This window comes from Parambassis ranga, chromosome 9, assembly GCF_900634625.1.
Source record: "Parambassis ranga chromosome 9, fParRan2.1, whole genome shotgun sequence".
In the NCBI taxonomy this organism is placed as follows: Eukaryota; Metazoa; Chordata; class Actinopteri; family Ambassidae; genus Parambassis; species Parambassis ranga.
In genome coordinates this window covers 23,020,733-23,032,902 of record NC_041030.1, presented here as the reverse complement: position 1 = coordinate 23,032,902, position 12,170 = coordinate 23,020,733, and the positions used below count along the sequence as shown (strand labels likewise).

Sequence of the window (12,170 nt, the reverse complement as noted above, 5' to 3'; positions counted from 1 at the left end):
ATAATGTTATTGAAGTGGTGACGGTCACACGTCCTCCCACAGTTCATCAAGCACACAAGCTAAGATATATTAATCATAATAACCTCATAAAAATACACACTAACACACACAAACACATAGAACAAGGTAACAGAACACTCAGGTGTGGATTGTTTAACATACGATCCCTACACTCTAAGTCGCTCTTAGTTAATGATTTAATTATTGATCATCACACTGATATACTTTGTCTCACTGAGACTTGGTTACAGGGTGAAGAATATGTTGCTTTAAATGAATCAACTCTTTTCTTGTTATATTAACTGTCATGTTCCTAGAGTTACAAGTCTACTCATACTTCTTTTGAGAGTCTCACTCTCAGCCTGTCTCACAGAAGCTGGAAGAAGTCAGAATTTGTTTTACTCGTCGTAGTGTATCGTCCACCTGCTGTTGCTTATTCAGAGTTCCTGCTGGAGTTTTCAGACTTTTTATCAAGTTTAGTGCTCAGCACAGATAAAGTCATTATAGTGGGTGACTTTAACATTCATATGGACGTCGACTCCGACAGTCTGAAGATTGCCTTCAACTCACTCTTGGATTCAGTTGGGTTCTCTCAGTTAGTAAATGAACCCACACACTGTCACAGTCACACCCTCGACCTGGTTCTCACCTACGGCCTGGAAGCTGAGAACCTGCTAGTGTGGTCTCAAAATCCTGTTCTTTCAGATCACTCATTAATAACCTTTGACTTCTCTCTTTCAGACCTACCAGCACCTAAGGAAAAGGTCTACTACAGCAGATGTCTGTCTGAAGACGCCGTACAGCAGTTTAGGACAGCAATCCTACCAGTACTCCCCACAGTCCCAAGTACTGATGGGGGTACCAACTTAAATATTACTCCTGCAGAGCTGGACCGCTTTGTCAACAACACTGCAGACACACTACACTCAGTCTTAAACAGGATTGCTCCACTGAAGAAGAAGAAAACTACAAACCAGAAGAGGCTAGCTCCGTGGTACAACTCAAACATCCGATCACTGAAACGGATTACACGTAGGATGGAGAGGATGTGGCAGTCCTCCAAATCAGATGAGTTCCGGAGGGCCTGGAGAGACAGTCTGCTGACGTATAAGAAGGCCCTTCGTAAAGCCAGGACAGCCTACTATTCATCACTAATAGAAGAAAACAAGAACAACCCGCGCTTTCTCTTTAACGCCGTGGCCAGGCTGACAAAGAGCCACAGCTCTGTGGAGCCTCGCATTCCTGCAGCTCTTAGTAGTGAAGACTTCATGAGCTTCTTCACTGATAAAATCACCACTATTAGAGGACAAATCAACCACAATCTCTCTGTGACCGCTGAGGATACACCGCCACTTCTGGAAACGGATCCTGATCTAACTCTGGACTGCTTCGCGCCCATCGGCCTCCCTGAGCTGACCACCAGCATCAGCAAGTCTAAACCTACTACCTGTCTTCTGGATCCGATCCCTTCACGGCTCCTCAAAGATGCTATTCCTCGATCGGAGACTCTATATTAGGACAGATCAACTTGTCTCTGGAAACAGGATATGCACAGGCTTTTAAAACTGCTGTGATCATTCCGATACTTAAAAAACCTTCACTGGACCCGGACGTCCTAGGAAACTACAGACCGATCTCCAACCTCACCTTTATCTCCAAACTACTCGAAAGAGCTGTTGTAAGTCAGCTAAACGACCACCTGTGTAGTAACAGTCTGTTTGATGCTTTCCAGTCTGGTTTCAGAGCCCATCACAGCACAGAAACAGCACTGCTTAAAGTCACCAATGACCTCCTCATGGCATCGGACCGGGGTCTCGTCTCTGTACTCGTTTTACTGGATCTCAGTGCTTTCCTTCGACACCGTAGATCATCGCATCCTGCTCCACAGATTGGAACACGAGATCAGGATTACAGGAACAGCACTGCGCTGGTTTAAATCATATTTATCTGACAGATTTCATTTTGTTCACACTAACGATGTGTCTTCCACAGGTACAAGGGTTAACCACGGTGTTCCACAGGGTTCTGTGCTCGGACCGATCCTGTTCACCCTCTACATGCTCCCTCTAGGAAACATCATCCAGAAGCACGGCATAAACTTTCATTGTTATGCTGATGATACCCAGCTGTATTTATCCATGAAGCCTGAAGAAACGGAGCCGCTAGTGAGACTACAGGCGTGTCTAAAGGACATAAAGGACTGGATGTCCTCCAACTTTTTACTATTAAACTCGGACAAGACTGAGGTCATTGTTTTTGGACCGAAACATCTCAGAACTAGTTTATCAGATAATACTTTCTCCCTGGATGGAATTACTCTGGCCTCCAGTACGACTGTGAGGAACCTTGGAGTCATCTTTGATCAAGACATGTCGTTTGTCTCTCATATTAAGCAGGTCTCCAAGACCGCTTTCTTTCACCTGCGTAATATTACTAAGATCAGGAGCATCCTCTCTCAGAGTGATGCTGAAAAGCTCATCCATGCTTTTGTCACTTCAAGACTGGACTACTGCAACTCTTTATTGTCAGGATGTCCACATTACTCCATCAACAGTCTGCAGCTGATCCAGAACGCAGCAGCTAGAGTTCTGACAGGAAGCAGCCAAAGGGATCATATCTCTCCTGTCCTAGCGTCTCTTCACTGGCTCCCAGTGGACTCAAGAATACACTTCAAGATCCTTCTTCTAACCTACAAGGCTCTTCATGGACTTGCTCCATTGTATCTGCAGGACCTGATTGTACCATATGTTCCTAATAGGACACTCAGATCTCTGAGTGCAGGTTTACTTGTAGTTCCTAGGATTCATAGAAGCAGAATGGGAGGACGAGCTTTCAGCTATCAGGCACCGCTATTATGGAACCAGTTACCAATCTGGGTCCGAGAGGCAGACACTGCCTCCACCTTTAAGACTAGACTTAAAACTTTTCTGTTTAGTAAGGCGTACAGTTAGCCTTAGACCTAGTGTGTAGCACAGCTATGCTGCTCTAGGCCTACGTTGTCGGGGGGCACAAACATGATCCACTGAGCAGTTTCCCTCTCACCCTCTAACCTCTCCTTTTCTCTCCTTAGTCTGGCTCACACTGGTCTCAAGACCTGGATGATGACCTGCAGTCCGGCCCATGAAGTCTCTCTTGCTCTACGTTGTCACGCACAAACACGATCCTCTGAGCAGTTTCCCTCTCACCCTCTGACCTCTCCTCTACTCTCCTTAGTCTGGATCATACTGGGTAATATCGTCTCATAATCTGTGTTTACTGTCTTCCTTGTAGTTCTGTGCCTCGCTCTCGCTCTCTCTCTCTCTCAGGTCTCAGGACCTGCATGCTGACCTGCAGTCTGGCCCCTGATCTCTCCTGTGCTCATCGACTTCATCAGCCCCTGCTGCTCATCCTTGCTATCAAATTACTATTCCTACTTATGGACTGACGATATATATAGATATCTATTACAATATAATCACTGTTTCATCTTGCTGTCATGTTTGCTCTGTACTGTATCATGTTTGTATCATGTTTGCTCCTCTCTCTCTCTCTCTCCTTCATCCTCTCTCTCCCTCTCTCTCTCTCTCTCCCTCATCCTCTCTGACTAGCGGCAGGACTGGTTCCCCCTTAAGTTGACGGGTCCTGCTCAAGGTTTCTTCGTCTTAAAGGGAGTGTTTCCTTGCCACAGTGCTCTTAGGGGGGTTCCTGTGAAGCGCTTTGAGACAATGTCTGATTGTAATATGCGCTATATAAATAAAACTGAATTGAACTGAATTGAATTGATAGTGACTCACTACAAAAAGCTCAAAAATATGTTTGCCACCACAAGATCAACTGCAACAGCAGGCGCAGGGACGACATTAAGTGCAGAATCCCATCGAGTGCACAGGCTGTCGGAGTGGCACACAGCTTTAATGTGCAACAGAGTAGTAACACAGAGGAAGGAGAAGTAGCTATTTAGGTTGATTTGGAGGCGGAAGACGAGTACAAAGAGGTGACCCAGCAGAGACAGTCTGAGGAAGAGGTCAGAATCAGAATCAGTCAATCAGCTTCTGTCAGCCTGGTAATAAAGTAAAATCAAAAGTTTTGATAAAGTTATAGTTTGCAGGTGTTACATTATATTATCATGTAATATTAGTGAAAAATTGCTTTGCCAAAATAGATGATGAATCATTGGTAGGCAACCAGAGAAGATGTGCGCATCAGCCTCTGGTATGCCTCCACATAAATAATCATGTTGGGCAGCCATGGCCAAAAACGGCAGGGCCAATTATTTTGGTCCCAGTCCAGCTCTGCTTTCAGATGCACAAAAAGTCTCTTTTGCTTTTAATATTGTGTATTATGTATTATATTGTTTCTTTTGTATTATGTTAATCAGGTTTATTGTGAAATAATATATATATATAGGTACATTTGCCTTGCCTTTCTTGACATCATATTAAAAATCTACACCTTTATAAGCACAACTTTTACTTACAGTGACACAAGGATCTGCTTTCCATTGTGATTGTCAACCCTGTAAAACATTACATGTATACATTAGTGCCTATCAAAAATGAAAAATGTTAATTAAGTGTAAATGTTAGAATTTACCTCAAGCTTCTTCACTCTCTACAATATCTTTCATTCGTTTTGGGTTAGGACTAGTATTAGGTAAAGTTGTTCTGAAGGTGTGCTGAAGTACATTACAGCTCAGATATTTTCCATCTGTCTTTCACAATTTGATGGATGTATGATAACAGGTCTGACTGTGCGCACTTCCAATTCAGAAGTCTGGTTTTACACATTTTGATCATGTCTTGTAACTGAGGAAATTTTGAGCTCTCCTCTGTGGGCTCTGATATCAATATCAGAGAGTGATTGAATGATTGATCACTGAAGCTTTCAAGGACTTTTTGGAGCCTCAGTCTTTGATCCTCAGTGAAGTCTTCAGGCTGTAGGACCAGCAGGAACACATGAGGTCCAGGAGCAGATTGTTCCACACACTGTTCTATGAACTCTGTCAGTCTGTCCATAGATGGAATATCTGTGGTGTTGATGACAGCGATTTTCTTGCCCTCCAATGATCCACTGACTCTCACACAGGAGCTGATTTGTTCTTCAATGAACACCATTTGTCTCAGTAAGAAGTTCCGCACTGAGCTCCTCTCAGACCAGCTGCTGCCCAGCAGAACCACCCTAATCTCAGACACTGTGGAGTCAAATTGTTGAGGAAGATGATGATACCACTAGCTTTGGTGAGGATGCTGGATAATTTACTGGTTTCATGCACACTGTTGAGCATTGGGTTGACCTTACACTTTAGTAAATTAAATTAAATTTTTATTGATTTGAAGTCCAATTATGTTTAATTTAAATATTTATTTTATTTTTATTTAATGTGCACGTTATTTATTATTTTATTACTTTTCTTTAATTTCAACCAGCATTTCTCTCATGTGTTCATGTGTGTGTCCATACGTTTTATTGCCCTTGCAATAAAGTAGTTAATGAACATTGTTCAATAGTGTGATTTTCCTTTAAGGGGCAAAAAGTATCGGTATCGCTATCGATATTAAAAATTGGAAAAATTAAAATTCTTTTTAATGAGGAAACTTTCAGGTATATGCACTCACCAAGCTTCCCTCTGCAGTGGAGACCACCCAACTGTTAACATGTGTTCCGTCTGCATGGCATCCCCAAGGACATTGTGTCAGACAGAGGCCCTTAGGTGTTCACAGGTGTGGAAAGCATTCTGCGTAGCCTTTGACCTGGAGGACGCCCTTCACAGCGTCTGTGCCTGCCGGCAAACCAGCTGGAGCATCGAACTGCCGTGGGTAGAATATGCACACAATTGTCTAACCTCCTCTGCCACAAGTCTCTCCCTATTCGAGTGCTCTCTAGGTTACCAGCCAAGGCCTCTTCCCCAAGGAGGAGGCTGAGATCTCTGTCCCCTCAGTCCAGCATCAGTACCGGCAGTGCAGACGCATGTGGAGGGAGGCCCGGGATGCCCTGCTCCGCTCGTCCGACCAAACAACAAGAGGTTGGCTGACCGACACCGCACCCCAGCACCCACCTACACTCCTGGCCAAATCGTCATGCTGTCCACCCGCAACATTAAGCTCCGGACTGAGTCGAAGAAGCTGGCACCCAAATTCATCGGCCTCTTCGAAGTCACCAAGGTCATCAACCCGGTGGCTGTGAGACTCCACCTACCCACTTCCCTCCAGATCCATCCCGTATTCCACGTCTCCCGTAAGGATCCGTCTCCTTTTTTCTTGTGGACTCTTCTCAGTGATTTTTAGTTATTTTTCCTGTGGACTGCCTCCCAGAGTTTTTGGTTGCTTGTTTTTCCATGGCCTGCTGTGCAGCCGGGTGTACCTGAGTTTGCCTCTCAATAAAGACTGTTCTTTTGTTGCACCCTGGACTTCCACCTCGCATCCTGTGTCCGCCTTACAAACAAACCTGACAACACTATTTAGAAGTCAGCCTTCACACACACCTACAGCACTGTACCCACTTGGAAGGAACTAACATCTATCAACTCATTTTCAAAATCTATGTGTAGTGGCCATTTCACCACAACCGGCCACATAGTAAGTGTTGGTGAGACTTTCTGATGTGTGTCCTACTGAAGTGACAACAAAGCCCTGCAGGTCCGAGAACAACGCTTAACCCGATCCACTAGTAATGGAAGCATTCTGGGTAGCGTTTGCATTTCTGCTGGTGTCAGCACTTTTTACGTGTTTGCATTTGATACAGCTCCTCTTACTGTGCAGGGGAGCAGAGACATGTTAGGTCTCCAGGTTCAGCAATGTTGGAACAACTTCTGACACAAAGAGCCAGAAGTCGATGAGGCTTCTGATTGGCTTGTCATGATCCTGCGTTTGATCCTTGTTTTGTTTTCATATTGTTATCCTTTCTGTTGTTATTTATTATTTTGAGATTATTTAGCATCTTCCTTCCTCTTCCTGTGTTTCTTTCTTCTCTACTCCCTTCTGTCATCCTCAGCTTTGCTCCTCCTATTCCCCACCTTTCTTTCTTCCTCCTGTCCTCTTTCATTAGACCTTTCCTTCCTTGCCCTCGAACCTACTTGTTCCTTCTTCTCCTCTCCCTCCTCATATGTTCATCTTGCTCTGTAGTCTGCTCTCTCTCTCTCTGTGCCTCCCTGTCTGCTCTCCCCTGTGCTTGCCTCAGTGTTCCCTTGTCTTCCAGTCTTATTTTGTAGTCCTGTCCTCCCTGTGTGTTCTCAGTATCTTTACTTCCTCCTGATTACCTACTCCTCCCTGATTGTTTCCACCTGTGTCTTGTCTCCTTCCTCTTCTTAAGTCCTGTGCTCGTCGGATCATTGTTCATCTAACCTGCATTGTGGTTTACCTGTCGTCGTATCCTCCTTGTCGTTTTGTCCTCCTGTTCCTCCTTTTGGATTTATTCATGGTTAGGTTTGTTATTTATTTCTTTGTTTTATTTTTGTTCTTTAGTCGAAGTCTTATTCTCAGTCTAGCTTAATATCTAGCCTTCTGATGTAGTTTGTGTTGAGTTTTGTCTTTGGGTTTTGAATAAAGCTCACCTTTACTTTGAACATTGCCTGCATTTGGGTCCTCCTTTAACCACAACACATAACATGCACGGCTTTCTCCTTCCTACACTGCCACTCACAGGCCTGGTGTAGTCACGATGGCTCTTGGGAGAGGATTTATGCAAGTTAATGTAAACTGGAACTTAAACGATGATGTGTGCATGATGTTATTTTGGAAAAAGAGGAAAGGAAATATTCGTTTTTCAAAATACCCTGCTATGTGTAAACGGGGTCCCCCTTAACAGAGGAGGTGGCCTCAGACATCATCTTTCTACCACATACAATGCAGCTTCCATCCACTCCAGGAAGTTTCTCTCCAAGTCACGTGATCACAGCAAGGACAATGGACTGTCCACCTACTGACTGAGTGGACTGACCACAGTGTCAGTGGTGTTGCTATGGCCCTGGTGTTTGTGTTGTGACCTGTGATGGTCCTCACACCTTTCCAGACCTCCCTTATGTTGTTCTTCCTCAGTTTCTCCTCCACTTCTCCTGTAGCTGTCATTGGCTTCCTTCACACAGTGTTTCACCTCCTGCCATGCTGCTTTCATGGCCTCCATGTCTCTGGCCCCATCCACATGGAGAAGAAGTCGTTTTCGTTTGCAAAATGTTTTCTCTCTCTCTCTGGATCACCCCCACCCACTGGTTTAGATATGTGGATGGCACCTGGGTCAAAATCAAGACCAATGAAGTGCAATGGTTCACAGAACACATCAACGCAGTGGACGACAACATCAAGTTCACTCGGGAGGACACCAGGGACAACAATCTGGCCTTCTTGGACTGCACAGTACATATTGAGGAGGACAGGAGCCTCAGTGTGGAAGTGTACAGGAAACCCACACACAGGGACAAAACCTGACGGAGACACGACGGTTATTGTTGTAATGACCTCCTCATGGCATCAGACCGTGGACTCGTCTCTGTACTTGTTCTACTGGATCTCAGTGCTGCCTTTGACACAGTAGATCATCGTATCCTGCTCCACAGAGTAGAACACAAGGTCAGGATTACAGGAACAGCACTCTGCTGGTTTAAATCATATTTATCTAACAGATTTTACTTTGTTCATGTTAATGATGTTTCCTCCTCATGTACAAGGGTTAATTATGGTGTTCCACAGGGTTCTGTGCTCGGACCAATCCTGTTCACTCTCTACATGCTCCCTCTAGGAAAAATCATCCAGAAGCACGGCATAAACTTTGATTGTTATGCTGATGATACCCAGCTGTATTTATCCATCCCAGCCTGAAGAAACGGAGCCGTTGACTACAGACATGTCTAGAGGACATAAAGGACTGGATGACCTCTAATCTTTCATCAAAGTAGAATGGGAGGACGAACCTTTTCAGTTACTTTTTCTTTTATGTTGAAAGGCGCTTTTGGGTTGACTGACTGCTAGGCCTGATCCCAGGTGAGGAATGTGGACATGCTATGCAGTAGGTAGGCTAATCTTGGCCAAACACTCACAGTCACAGATATCATCTGACATACCTGCCCTGTTCTGATTGTTTTCATCTGTGTCTTGTTAACCTATGTGTACGATTTTTAAGTCTTGTGCCTTTGTCTTTGTTAGTTCATCCTGTGTTGTGAGTTTTTTTTATGTTTTGTTCATTTTAGTTTTTGTTTTGTACTTTCTTAGGGTTTCTCACCAAACTCACCTGCATCTGGTTACCCTCTTGAATTTAAGTCCTGTGCTCTCCTTTGTCCAGTCCATCTGTGTTATCACCCTGTTCTACCTCCGTCGTGTCTCTGTGTCAATGCCTTGTCCTCCGTGATTCTCATGTGTTACAATTCCTCAGTTAGTTTTTTAGTTAGTTGGATTTTCCTGTACCGGTGCTTAGGTTTGTTTCTAGTTTTCTTCCCTTGGACTCTTTTATTTGTACTTTGTGCTTCTTGTTCTTTCCCTTGTGGGAGGGCCCCTTTTTGTTTTATAGTGGCAGGGCGTGGACTTCTGCTGACTGGAGGCTGGCACACCTTGCTTCCACTTTGTAGTCCTCTTAAACCTGAGCCTGGCTTCATGTCTCTTTGTGGTAACTCTCTAGCCACTGTTGCCACGCTGGAACTGCAAGAATATCTTTCTGGTGAAGTTTGGTGATGATTGTCGCGATCTGTTCAGTGACTCTTGTTCTTTCGCTTCAGGAACTCATCTGCAAATCTGTGTGCTCTTTGTGAAAAATTATTTAAGCTCTAAAGTAACATCATGTCTATTGTTATTGTACTAAACTTTGGAGCATGAACAGGAATATGAATATGATCTTTAAAGTTATAGCAAACAAAAAACACAAAAAACTATGTATATGCCATTCTTGCTTGCCTTCTCTTGCTCTCATAGTATTTAGACAATTCTGCATATTTTCAAACATTGCATTGATGCTTTGTTTTTTAATGCTTACTTGTTGATGCCCTGTGTCCTCCACTCAAAAAAGATGTCAGGTTTCCACCACCAGCAATCCTGCACACATCAACACAATCACCAAGGTTATTTGTGAAATTTTATAAATAAGTATAATAATGCAGCCTGTTAACACAGTTCACATATTCAGAGAGGAAGCAATCAAGACAAAGTAATCTGTGATTAGGGAATCAATTCTATAGATTTGCCTACCACCTGAAAGATTGCATTGGCTTCATTTCCCACTCTTTAGTTTTACCTCCGTTTACTTACCTGCTGGATTTCTTTCACTCACTTCAGAAAGATCAGTAAAAGAGAAGCAAAGCTAGTCCCCTGAAATATATGCAGGCCAGAAAAACTAGGATGGCACAAGGTAATATTTAAAGTATACAGTGCTGAACTGACGAAAAATCATCACTGCATTTTTGTTGCATCAAACAAAGTCTTTCAATCTCAAAATCTGACAAAAGGCAAAACTCACAGCAGACAGGCAGACTCAGATGCAGCACAGGGTTTTCATTGCAGTTAGTCATCAACTGAAAAAACAAAGCTGAACATTGCATTTTATACACTCCCTCACTCTTCCTTCTACGCCCTCTATTCTTTTAGAACTTCCTCATTGCTGCATTTCAATCACTGCATATCAATGACCTCAAATGGAAAAGTACAAACAGTGAAAGCATTCACGTGACCTCATTGGTCCTGGTGGTTTCAAGAATTTCTAATAATAATAAATAAAGTAAATTCTGATTCTGAAATTCTGATTCCACTCTTCTTAACATCGATTTTTAAGACTAAGAAGACTAAAAGTTTAAACTAAGAATCTTTTGCAGTATTCATATATCTGTGGATGCTCATGATCATCCAGGTCATAGACATTTCCAAGAGTTTAAATCGAGGGAACTGGACTCAAGGATTGTTTTTTTGAAGACGTTTCGCCACTCCCCCAAGTGGCTTCTTCAGTTCTTCAAAAAAACAATCCTTGAGTCCAGTTGCCTCGATTTAAACTCTTGGAAACTTTTGCAGTATTGATTGCTTCAGTTTAAGACCTACTGGACCAGACGTCAGATAAAATGCTGAGGTTAAATAAATGTAGATTACAGCATTAACCACCTCAGCCTGTGAAGTCTTTCTACACTGAATACACACTTCTACAGCATCCTCTCATGACGTGCTGTGTTTACATGGTGACACGTGCAGAGAACATGTGACAGATTCCTTCTCATCTCTCAGACAGGTTATTCTAGCACCACCTCACAATGGTGCGTGATCGTTTGTGAGTAGTGAATAGGACTAAATGCTCGCACCTTACACAGTGTCGATAAAAACAATTAATGTTCCTACAACTCACCAGATTGTAGATAACCTACTGAAATAAAACCCCTTTTCACAAAGATCTTGTTTATATTATACAATGCAAGAGATAGTTTTTTCCACCCAGCACACATTGTGTTACAATCTGCCGTGTAAACTGTGCAAACAAGTGGAGATTAAACACCAGATTTCATTGAGTTTTAACCATTTGTTTAATCTATAGACACCAGAAAGGTTGTGGATTGTTACTTGGACGATTGTGTAACAACGTACTACTTTGTTCATCAGTTTCTCTGAGGTTTCACATATCAGAAATTCACCCCGATAAACACATGAGTTCTACGACTGTAATGGTGGATTGTCTGCTTCTGCATACTAACAGCAATGTTAATTAAAAGTTCAAGGTTGTGGCACATTTGATATAGATATTTAACTAACATTTGGCTTTCTGTTTGTCAGACAGACAGATGCTGGTCCACACTGGATTTCAAGCAGGTTTACTGTCCCACATTCCATTGAAGGTGTGTTCTCTGCATGGTTGGAGTTTCTCTGAAACATAACAATACATTCCTCCTTCATACCTCATAACTTTTGCTTTCTGATTTAAATTTTGAGTTTCGATTCATGCTGAATCAGAACTGATCAGGCTGCTTGTAGCTTGAAGAAGGTCTACAAGTCCCTTCTGTTTCAAGCTCTTGGGTTCAGTTTGTAAAACTGCCAGGATCCACTTCATGTAAATAAACCAAACTCCAGAGATAGAAAAAGGGGGTTAGGCATCCAAAACATCCCTCAAAGGGGGGGGGGGGGTCATACCTGTGGTGGCACTCGTCAGGGAGTTGTGGGTGTACTCCTGGTTGGAGGAGATCAAACTCACTGTCAGAGAGAAAGATTGATGTGTTTATAGTTGGGGTTCATTCTAAGGAG

General features: G+C 43.2%; 1 long non-coding RNA gene across 1 annotated transcript; it reads right to left on the bottom strand.

The window, feature by feature from the left end:
* Positions 1 to 3,661: 3,661 nt before the first annotated feature.
* Positions 3,662 to 10,461, bottom strand: LOC114440987 (uncharacterized). Its single transcript, XR_003671234.1, has 4 exons — positions 10,414 to 10,461; positions 9,934 to 9,992; positions 4,457 to 4,495; positions 3,662 to 3,992 (listed from the first exon to the last, which is right to left on the bottom strand). It is a non-coding gene; the product is annotated as an uncharacterized LOC114440987 (long non-coding RNA).
* Positions 10,462 to 12,170: the final 1,709 nt, after the last annotated feature.